The 11,850-nt window shown below is 39.3% G+C and overlaps 1 long non-coding RNA gene across 1 annotated transcript in view; it reads right to left on the bottom strand.

Moving 5' to 3' along the window:
• Positions 1-2,621: 2,621 nt before the first annotated feature.
• LOC107656352 (uncharacterized) overlaps positions 2,622-11,850 on the bottom strand; it is a 14,813-nt gene continuing 5,584 nt past the window's right edge. The window contains exons 2-4 of the long non-coding RNA XR_001630563.1: positions 7,341-7,405; positions 6,861-6,925; positions 2,622-2,691 (exon numbers count right to left, since the gene is read on the bottom strand). This is a non-coding gene — a long non-coding RNA (uncharacterized LOC107656352). The remainder of the gene's footprint in view (positions 2,692-6,860; positions 6,926-7,340; positions 7,406-11,850) is intronic.

Raw genomic sequence — 11,850 nt, forward strand, 5'->3', positions numbered from 1 at the left:
TTCTCCGGGTGTGTGTTCACGGTGTGTGTGCACTTTGGATGGGTTAAATGCAGAGCACTAATTCACCACACTTGGCCACATGTCACGTCACTTTTTCACTTTCATTTATATAAATATACAGTTGCTTCAGAAGTGGAGAAACATTTTGAATTTTAAGAAATTTGTGACTATACAAAAAATATTTTTGCAAACACTGACATATTGGGAAATGAGACTATTTATTTTATAATATTATAATAATAAATTAAAATGTATTAATAAAGTAAATAAAGTCAAATTTTAACATCATATTGTCTTTAAAGTCAATATGCAATGGTATTCGCAATTCATTTCACTTACAATGTGATATACACTGTGAATGTATATATATATATATATATATATATGTCTTTTTTATTTCATATATCAGGAATTGATTGGATTATGAAAAGTGGACATATAGCAGATTGAATTTACCATTAGACGGTAAACTGTAATTTTAATACTCTATAGTACAGTGTAAAATTACACTATGTGGTGAAAATCCTTCGGTGTACAGCCAAAAACATCAAAAAATCTCTGGCCCTTTCATGAAATAACTTGTGTAGTACCAACAAACTGTATAGCTCCTCAAAACTACTTAAACCAAGTAAACAGAAACTCTGGATTACATCACCTGGCAGCAATGACCGAGCTCTGTGGTATACACCTCAAGTATATTTATAAAAGTCATTCCTTAGAAAGAGATTTAAATTGAGCCGTTTGCTTTCTCTCAGGCCTCTCAAAAAACATTGAACTTGTGAAATTCCTAGCTTTCCCATACCTCCAGAAAACTGCTCATTCCAGCCATTCGCCTGGAATCTGTGAACCAATCAGAGGAGCATCTGCTCACCGTGTGTGCGAGTGTGTTTTCTAGATCATTCTGATCTATTTCAGTGAATTCTCATAAGGCAACCTATTTTATTTACTTTATCTTCAATAAAATGGTTCAGTGAGCATTAGCAACTTTGAGACACGAGTTTCAATCAGTCCTGTGGCAGCCCTGTCAGTCTGCATCCAGCTCTGTGTGTGTGTAAGTGTGTGTGGTGCAACATGCCGCAGACAGGCAAGAGAGAGAGAGAGAGAAAGTCATCTAATAACAGGGTGAGCAAAGCTATGAATGAAAGAAAGAGAGAATTAAGTGATGAAAATAAGTCTGGAGAAAGCATAAGAGAAACATTAGAAGAAAACAAATGGAAAAGCAGCAGAATCGGATGAGAAAGAAGTGAAGTGTAAACGAAACTCATTTTACTTACATTAAACTTAAATACTCGATCAACAATATCTGTGGAATTAATTTTGATTTAAACAGAAATTCAACTCAAATTGTTCCCCAGTTCATAAAAACAAACAATTCACAATTAACAGCAATGGATCTGTCTATCCATCCATCCATCCATTCATCCGGTCAATAAACCTTCAAACTTCAAGGCTTTTTACACAAAACTTTCAAACAAGGCTGTAAAACCAACATTCAAAAGTTTTGTCTTGGCTTTTCTACTAAAAAATTCCAGTTACATGAATTTCTGTGAATTTCAGTAAATTTTATTCTACATCCTAAGATTCAAATTCAAAATCCAGCAACTGAATTAGTGGCTATCCAACTTTTTCTTCAATGCGGAAGTAAGCCTATGGGTGAGACTTCTGGTTCATTAGCAGCTATAGGGAAATAACGAGAAGAATAACAATGTTCAGTAAACGGTAAAACTGTTTGCACTACAAACCAGTGTGTTCATAATTAAGGTAATACATTAAAATAATATGGTAAGACACCATTTTTCAATATCAAGCAGTAAAAGGAGCGGTTCTGTACAGCTAAAAATAGCTGGATACGGATGAGACCGGAAGCTAGACCCATAGAATTTACAAATGGCCGCACCCATTTTTACGGCAAGAAAAAGGTGGATACTTTCGAAAAGTGTGCATTTTGATGTTGATTGCACTGCACCACACTCAAGAATTTTACCTAAAAGTCTAAATAATTTTTTTCTGCAGTAATCGACATTAGGCTTAACTTAATTCCTCTTCACCAGTCAGAATGATAGAAAAAGACTGCTCTCTGAGAGTTTCATTTAACAGGACTTGCAGGAAACAGCTGGAGAAGTACAAGAGGAAAAGGGAGACAGACAGGAAAGGAGAGTGAAAGAGATTTGAAAAGCCTTCACAGGTGAGGTGGGCTGAGGGACGCCCTGTCTGTTTGGTCTCTCTCATAGAACAAGTGCATGTTTATGCAGACGGAATCTCTCTCACATGACTCCCTCTGGCTTCAGCACTCAACATCACTCCACGAGCCTCAGAATCAGGTAGTGTGACCGCAGAATTGGCCCAGAGGCACGGCTTTCATGAGAGAGGGTTACAAAAGTGAAGCGTGCGCCATGAAGAGAAATCAGAGACTCTTGGATTTGGCAGCACGGTCGCGCCGACACACACATTCCAGCCTGAGACGGACATGTGACCCAAATCTGGTTGCTCTCGTCCCAACAACAAACAGTTTCACCATCTATCAAAGCAGATAACCGTGACAGTTTGATTGTACAGGCTTGCGGTTTGTGGTGGGGAAGCCAAATTCCAGGCTCTAGTACCAATCCTTCCGCAAGATCACTTTTCAAGCCACAATCAAATTATCGTGAAGAACAAAGTGGTGGGCTTGTATCTTTTGTAGTAATGCTTTTCCTGTGAATGAAGCCAGACAAAGCGTTCAAATGGAGAAAGCATTTCAAAACAGCGCTATCAAAGTATGGCGGGGGAGAACTCTGTTAACGTATAATATTTCTTTCTTCAGACGAAAATAACATTAGCCGTTTATATAAAATATCAAATACGAGAAATGCATTGAAATACTGGAATTCTTCTGAGAAGAATCACATTTTATAAAACACACACACACACACACAAAATATGACTAAACTAATTTAATCTAATTTACATTTAAATTGATCCTTTTTGTGGCCAATTATTCACATGATCTAGGAGTCTTACAACTCCACAGGAGGCCAAAATCCTTCATACTCAGTTGGTTCAAAGCCTCTGAATAAATTGGCTGCAAGAAACCAATGGCAGCTTCCATTGCTTGTTTCGTGTCATAATCCTAGTTTAGTCAACTCAATTGGAGTTGATGTGACAATTGTCCGAACATAAGTTTCTAATCGGTCTCGTGATTGTTTCAATACACATTCTTAACAATGAAATTGGCAGAAATTGGTATTTGGACTCACATTCTCATATATTCAATCTGTGCCCATTCATTCCTAATCCACCCATGTCTATTCTACACCGCGATCCATTTCATGACCGCACGGGGAGTTCAAAATATGCTCCTGGGACAAGACGGCATGAGACCAATGCATTGGACATGATCACCTGCAAGCAAAGTGTCTGACTAATTCCCACCACCTGGACCGCTGGGGTCAGACTTGTGTCAGACCATTCTGATGTCAAAAAGTCTCGTTTCACAATCATCCCACCACTTGAAAACATTCCAGCGCTTATAGCTTCTACACAAACCACGTAGAGTTGTGCACATCAAACTTACTGGGTATGTATTAAGAGACTAAAAAGACCAGTAAACCAAGTAGAAGTCGCAGTGAAGGACACTGACTCTCGGCCCATTCAGACGGCTGATTAGCATAGCACTCCTGCTGGATCAATAACCTCATTGACTCGGTCTGTCTCCTCTATCAGGAATGATGGCAGACTCTCTTTTGTAACTCTATTCTAGGGGCAACTGTCCATTGTCCACAAACTCCTGCTCTATTTTTTCAAACTGGCCTCAATTTGTTTCCTTCTGTCTCACTGTCTTTTAGGATGCGAGTAAATAAAGCTGTCTAGATGCCACTGAGAAAGATTAGCATGTAGCTTTTCGCTTTATCTGGATCTGAATGCATGGAAGTGAGGGAACGAAGGCGCCACCGTTATTGCCAGTTTACTTTGCAAACCTCTTATCATCACGTTTAGGGCTGGGTATCGATTCAGATGTCCCGATTCGATTCGATTTCTATTTTTTTTATTACATGGTTTACTGTTAAAATTTAAAAGAAAACAGAAGTGATTATTCCTTTAAAAATAAAGATGTATTAATATGTATTAGCAGTAGTAGCATTGATTCCTAAGACTGCTAAATAGTAATATATTCTGACAGTTTCTTAACGTTAAACTAAACTTTTATTTTGACTGGTTGCCGTGAGGAACTCGCAGCTGCTGTGTATGTGATATGATGGTAGATTTCTCAAATGTAACGGTAAAATGCTAATGAAGTGACTCTCAGCGCAGCTGGAGATGACATTCGTGTTCATATCATCATATAGTGAGATGGCAGAAGCTGAAAACACCGCGAGCGTCATCAAAGATCGATTCGCGGCTTTTGAGAATCGATATCAAATCGACGTCATTTAAAAAAAAAAAGATTAATCGAAAAATCGAAAAAAGATGTGTGAATGGGCAAGACAAGGCGCTACTCAAGCTCCAATTTGCTCACAGCATGGCTTCATGAGCCCTTTCCCAAACCAAGCTTAACGGGAATATGGAAAGTTGGGCAGAATCCAAAAAAAAAAAAAATCCTTCTTTCTAATATGGAGACAAAACAATGAACCGAATCGAGTTTAAGAAGAAGAGAAAGACTAGAACCATGAAGTGAACCTCTGATGGACTTTTTTTTTTACCAACTTTTTTTCCATCCATCATAAAATGTCTTAAGTTTAAAATATTCGATCAAAATGTGGGGATTGACCAGTGACCTTATCCCAGGAGCTGCTTGGGTTCTGGTGGTTAATGGGGGATAAAGATTAGGAGGAACCGGGCTTCGCTTCATCTCCATCCGCAACCACCTTCCCTTTCCAATCCCAAATCAGCCACACAATGAGACCTTCCAATGGAGACAGAGCCCGGTTTCCTTTGATATCCTTCCGAGCTCTCGGCTCCGAGTGTCCAGAGCAAAGCCCCATGGAGGTTACTCTCGACTCTGGGGAGTGAACGAGCTCTCTCGGAGCCATTTTAGATGGAACTGACAGGCGTTCTACTAGAACAAGAAATCAATTTTCAAAGCAAAGAACACGCAAGTCCGTCCAACCGAAGATTGAGCCATGCCATTCCTCGTCTTTAAACTCGGGTGAGATATGCTTAATTGCTGTAGATTTTATAATGTGTGTGCATTGGCGGTGTGAAGTTGGGCAGCAATTATACTTTTTTTTTTTTATGCACTGATCAGAGGACTTCTGTTCCAGAACAGATATGCTTTAAGAGTTCATCTTTGAAGATTTAAGTGGATACTCAAATTAAAAACTACTATTCAAATCTCTTTAAGGTGGGGAGAGAGGAGCCGGGTTTTGGTTAGCCTTGTGAGGCAGTGACTTCTGGGGATTCAGCCCCTGCCTGAAGCCAAGCCACGCAACCTCTTCAGCAAATGCAAACTTTAATCAGTCCCGCACCTCAAAGGCAGAGTAATGGCTTGGAATAGCCTCACTGATGGACACTTCTCTACCGAGCCGAGCTGAGCGCTGGACTCCACTGACTTTAGCAAATCGACAGCAAAGTGTGGGCTGTTATTGCTAGCGCAATGTGAAACTTTCTTAGCTCAGATTAACATATATATAAAAACATTTTTATTAATTTTTTTTTAAATACAAGTGCATTGACTGAATCATACCAAATCACCCGTAGATTAGGTGCTTAACCAACTTCTAAAGATTTTCTCTACATAATATAGCATAACCATTTTTTCTAAATCATTATTTGTACACTAATTATTAAAAGGAAATTTTACCCAAAAAGTGGCCAAAAAAATCTTTCATCATTTACTCACTCTTAAGTCGTTCCAAACCCGTATTACTTAATTTTTCCTTGGAACTCAAGTGGAGAAATGTTCCAAAATGTACTTTCGACTCTTTTCCATATAAATTAATGAGGATACAGGTTGCACCAATAAAGTTTCAGGGGACCATTCAAGAAATGTATTTCATTCGAACTTCTACATATTTAAACAAACTTCTTTGTGATCAAACTTTACATATAGTATCTAAAGGCACCATATTTTAATAGATAATGACTTAACTGTTGATCTGTTTGTTGCAAAAAGAGTAATTTTCATGGCACTACGTTTATAATATTTTTATAGTGCTTCCCCCCAATTCATTATATGTTGAAGATTGGCCAGTACATTCTTCAACAGTTCTCCTATTGTGTTCCACAGTTTTTAATTTTTTATTCCATTTTTTTATCCCTTCCGAACAAAAATTATAATAACAACTGAGTACCTACAGTAACTAATATCAGGACCCTTAAAAAGTCAACAAATCTCTTAATCAAATAATCAAACATGACCTAAACTTGCCCTCTGCGTGAACTGCCTTGAATAGGTGCAGGTCTTAGTCTTTACCCTTCGCAACTGTAGCCGCCCGTCTGGCAATGTCTACATCGCTAATGACAGTGACCACAACCTCCACATAATCAGCAGTCACATTCTTACAGACGGTGGGATTCCTTATGCGTATTTTTTACTTACTTGGTGACAAAACCATCATCAGGGCTTCAACGGAGGGAGCTGGATAACATGCTTCAAACCTTTACCTGCTGGGTTATGCACCATAATACATTTATCTTGACTTCAACTGCCTTTAACGTGAAACCCCACAACCGCCAAGGCCGTCAGAAACTAAATGGACTCTCTTGACTATCATAATGCATCAAGAATCTTTAAGAGGTCCCGGACTCCTCGTTATTAACGCTCCTCTCAGGATGTGGTTGATGGAATATATAATGGAAGTGATTTTTGAGAGGACATATCAATTATGGCCGAGACAGACAGACTGAACATGCAAATAAGCACTTTAAAGATTGCTTTTACTCACCGCTTTTGCCTTGGTTTTAGAGTACTCCTGCTGCGCTATGAGCAATGGCCATACCAGGTCTCATCCTGACCGACACAGAATGGGAAACATGTGTAAACATACATATTTTTTCCCTGAAGCATGCCTTTTTTTGCATTTTACCTTTTTTGAATGCTATAAAGGTGGCAAAACAGCAAAAAAATGACAGTGTGAGCATGTGGTCAGTGGTATTTAGGGAGACTGCAATGACAGACAAGGTTTACTGTTTGTGTCACACAAGCGTTTTTCATCTCCACGGCAAAATAATTACAACAAAGTCTGTCACACTCCATCAATACAACAGGTCAATCAAAAAACTGGATGTGGGCTCATTTCACGTCAATGCACCACAGTTGCGTACGATCACACTCTAGTTTTTTATCTTGTTTTCAAAGAGTGCATCTGCCAAAAAGATGAAAGTGTTGACAGAAGTACAAGAGAAGCTGTGTTTTTCGATCTTACCCTGAGGGGAAACTTTCAGTTGATGTCCGTTTGTCTGGGAGAACTGAATCCAAGTATGAGAGAATCTGTCAAAAAACAAACAAAAAATGATATTAAACCTTATTCAAAAATCAAATTTTTCAATTTAAAATTTGTAAACGCACTTCGATATCTTCGTCTGCATTTCAAATTGACATTACACCCAGAATAATAATATGCATCAGAAATGAGAGAAAATGTTTTGCCCTCGAAACAGCTTGCCATGCCTGGCAGATTAAAACTAACAGAGCATAAATAAAACTTTCCATCAAGGCTTCTACCGTTTTTTTTTTCCTGCTGAGGTGAACTGAGCTGTACACGCTCATTTAGTCTAACATATCTGCTGACACTCACAGATATGTTAGACTAAATGAGCGTGTACAGCTCAGTTCACCTCATTAAAAAAAAAAAAACTGCAAGTTGTAACATATTTCTTCTTTTTTTTGAAGAGTACAGTTCACTTGTGAAGCAACAGTATTGGACACACACACACAAACCATCCGAATGGCTTCGGATTCTCCCTGTCCCAGAATTCCAAAGACCCCTGTAGGCAACTAAAAACTTCAGGATCCCATGGAATGTGCTCTCTGAACTGTACAAAAAGAGGAGGGGGTTTGCTTAGGACAGCGTTTCTCCAAACACAAACTATAGTAAATAGCACAAACTGTCTATTAGCCCAAGTATTAATATACACATCTTCCGCGCTCAATTACACATGCACGTATATGTGTTTGTAATTCTGGAAGTACAATCAGTTTAGGAGCACAAATAGTGTATATTTAAGCTCATTGGCTCAGTCAACATTTGATTGAGGGATTATATTTAAGACTGTTCTGTCAGTGATTTTTGTCCGCACATGTGTACACAAACTCTGGAAATGAAACGCGATATAAAAAGCTCTGAATAATCATTCTGGAAAAGCGTTAATGTCCCGTTCATTTCCAACTTCCTCCGAGTTTGTGTTAATACAACAATGTCTTTGGACTGTGAAAACTCACCTTTTAAATCGACTTTTCCAATGTTATTAGCTCGCATGACCTCGTGGTGACGAGTTTACAAAATGCCAGACCCATTTCAATTTGAGATCTCTAAATACTATCAAATTATATACACACATACTGCATTTACCAGAGGCTGTCCTAATGCCACTGTCTAATATTTACATGAAGCCCGGTTTTAAAAGTCGCGATAAACTATTTCATATCAAGGGCAGGAATACCTCTCCGGCCCCTCTGCTGGGTGTGTGGATGAAAGAAGACGAATTATGCGAATAAGTCAGATTACAGTACACAATAATTTTTTACCTTTTCAAGTAAATACCATTCCCGTGTTAGGAGGTGGAAGCCACCATAATATATTTTGACTGAGGGCCGAACGGCCCTTATCAGTGCTAGTCAAGCAATTCAGGCCCCCCGAACAAAGATGAGTCTTCAAACTCCCTCCATTCATCAGCGGACGTGTAATTACCCCCGGTTCACAGTCTAGACGTTACCGCTTTCAGGGTATTTAAGATCCCCTTTGCAACATGCAGCATGCTTGCGCCCGGCCCAACGTTAAATCTGCAGCAGATAAATTAATGAAGAATGCAAGTAAAAAAAAAAAAAAGAAGCGCGACCACAATGAAAAGAACTTTATCCTCCCTGCTGCTAAATTAGATTTCTTTGAAATGCAGATCAGTGGCGCTAGATTAGTGAATTTTAGCTGCTGTCAACATCATAACAAAATACAAATGCAATTGTTCGTCTGGGCCTTATCTCCTTGCTTCCATCTGCTTCTTCCCGTATTTACTCGGGTCGATTTACTATGCAGATCTAAATAAGACGCGCTTGCGGCACAATGGCTTCTTAAGCTTCTACATCAAGGTATTTGAGAGCGCCGTCACATGAAAAGCTGCCCCATCAAAGGCACATCCCTAATGAACTTCCCTATCACAGAGAGATGGCGTGGTGCTCCGGAGAGGCTCGCGGAGAGGCGCTAAATCACAGGAAGGATACCTCAGCGGCCCAGGGAGATTAACACACAACGGGGACCCTCAAAGAGGAGGCTGTCCGAGCCAAACCCAGGGTAGCTTTCGGATCAACGGCCAAATTAAAACACCCAGGTAGGGGAATAACAGTGTGTACCTCAAGGTAAGATGGACACTTGTAACTAATACAACAAACGGTGCAGCATACAAAGCTGTGTTTTCAACAACGATGACAGTAATCTTCAAAGCAGAGGAATAACCTCTAATTTCACACCATATTTGTTGCATCCTGCGTACACAGATGGGATTACAACTCAAATCCCACAACTTACCCCAGAAATGGGTGGAAAAGTGCAGTGGGTGAGAGAGAAAGGGAATGTATATAAGGATACGAAGATGCTTTTTGGGTTAAAATCGTCATGCACCAGCGGTTGGGGCAATTAGCCCCAGAGGCAGCGCACACACGGGACCGGCACATGTGGCTCTGAGTCGAGCTCTGACATGACGGCATGATGAGAGGGCAAAGGGAATACGGCGGTGGGGGTTGAACAAGAGTGTGTGCCAGCCACGCGTGTGCCAGGTTCCAACTTCCGGAGAGAAAAAAAACAAAGAAAAAAAAAAAGAGTGGGGGGGGTATTCTCCACTGAGGCCCTTTCGGAAAACATCCTCACACGGAAGCGGCATCCAACGGCCCTGCGGTCTTGTGAGACAAACCGCAGTTGTCTTTTACGTGTCTTTCCCTCCTCCCCTCACAGTCTTCACCCTGCCAAGTGGGCTCGATGCCAGTCGCATTTGCAACCACAAGGGACTGTTGCCTTTTTTCTTGTTTAATGAAATGACAAAACAACCAATTTACATATGCAGAAACAGGTGTTGTAACAGGTTTGACTCCTCTTGACCTAAAACGTGTTGCGTGGGGGAAAACAGAGGGGAAAAAACAAGGGGAAAAAAGTTTATTAGCAACAGCTGCCTCGAGGATGTTTAGGCTCTGATGGGCATTCAAATCTACACCATCTGCCCTGCTGGTTGCCAGAAGTGACAATCTAAATTAAAAACCACTCATCAAATATCATACAAATAAACTATTGTATTGCTGTGGCCATATGCTGTAAGTGGCCCTATCAAAGACAAAGAGGGAGTCAGAGGGAGTATAATTAACCCTCCACAGCCTAAAAGACACCAAACACAACAATGGCACACACATTCCCACAGGCCCCTGAACACATACTCAGAGTCATAGCTACACTTCAGAAAGGATGCTTGTGTTTCAATATTCAAAATATGATTGTGCTACTGATTCATATTGGTGGACTTTACTAAATTGTGCTACATATTAGTGTTTAATAAATTTAGAGGCTAGAATATAAATATAAAATCTGTTTATTCAACACAAACACTAAAAAAGAATAATACTGTGGCAATAACGTGATATAGGGCCTAGTGATGCAACCAGAAGGAAATACTGTTATATGTTGATACATACTGAATGATTAACATATTCATGATTTAGGCTAAGTATGTAAAATAAATAAGAAAATAATATCAATATTAATAATAAAATCTGATTATTCTACATTAACCCTTACAAAAAGCTACTCTAGTGGTACCATGGTACAATGATGGTATTATACTTTGATATTTACTATGGTACATTATGAATCTAAGACTGGAAATATCAAATTTAAGACTGATAATAAATATCAATAATAATACAATCTGATTTCTGCATTAACTCTTACAACAAATATGGCAACAAGGTAAAATTATGGTAAAACATTTGGTGATACCATAGTATTTTGGTATATACCATGGTACTGAATGATTAACACAAATCATGATCCATATACAGTAGGGCTGCACGATAAATCGAAATGGAATCGAGATCGCGATTCGACAGAAGCTGCGATTGTCATGCGTATCTTTCAGTGAAGCACGGTTCTGTGATCAGCAGTAAATCTCCATCCAAAGGCCAGAGGGCGCTCTCGCACTGAAACTCCAAATACGCCTCGCAAAAGAAACCCAGAAAATCGCTGCAGCTGAATAAACAGAAGATTCAACTGCTTTCATTGATTCAACGTGACTAATAAACACACGACTACGGCAATATACGGTTTATCTGAGTTCTTATTATAATTTTCATTAAAATAAAGTATATTTATAATGCAATGCCTTTATCACTGCTTAAATACTATGAAATATGTTGCGTGCCTTATTCTGTGTAAGAAGCCACATCATCTCACAGAAGGATTATTTCATACACTCGACTGACATTATGAAGTGAGTTTGGAGTCAAAATATGTTATTAAATGTGGTATTTTCACATAATTTCAGATGGAGCAGCATTTACTTCACAGAGCCGTAGTTCACTGAGAAGCTATGCAAACAGCTATCATTATCGCGAACGATTTCTTCGATTTCATAATCGCGCAATAAATCGTCTGCGATTTTTTTCCGTAACTTGTCAGTGAACTACGGCTCTGTGTAGTAAATGCTGCTCCATCTGAAAGCACGTGATGATGATTTCCT

Source organism: Sinocyclocheilus anshuiensis, unplaced genomic scaffold (genome assembly GCF_001515605.1).
Source record: "Sinocyclocheilus anshuiensis isolate Anshui unplaced genomic scaffold, SAMN03320099.WGS_v1.1 scaffold183, whole genome shotgun sequence".
NCBI lineage: Eukaryota > Metazoa > Chordata > Actinopteri > Cypriniformes > Cyprinidae > Sinocyclocheilus > Sinocyclocheilus anshuiensis.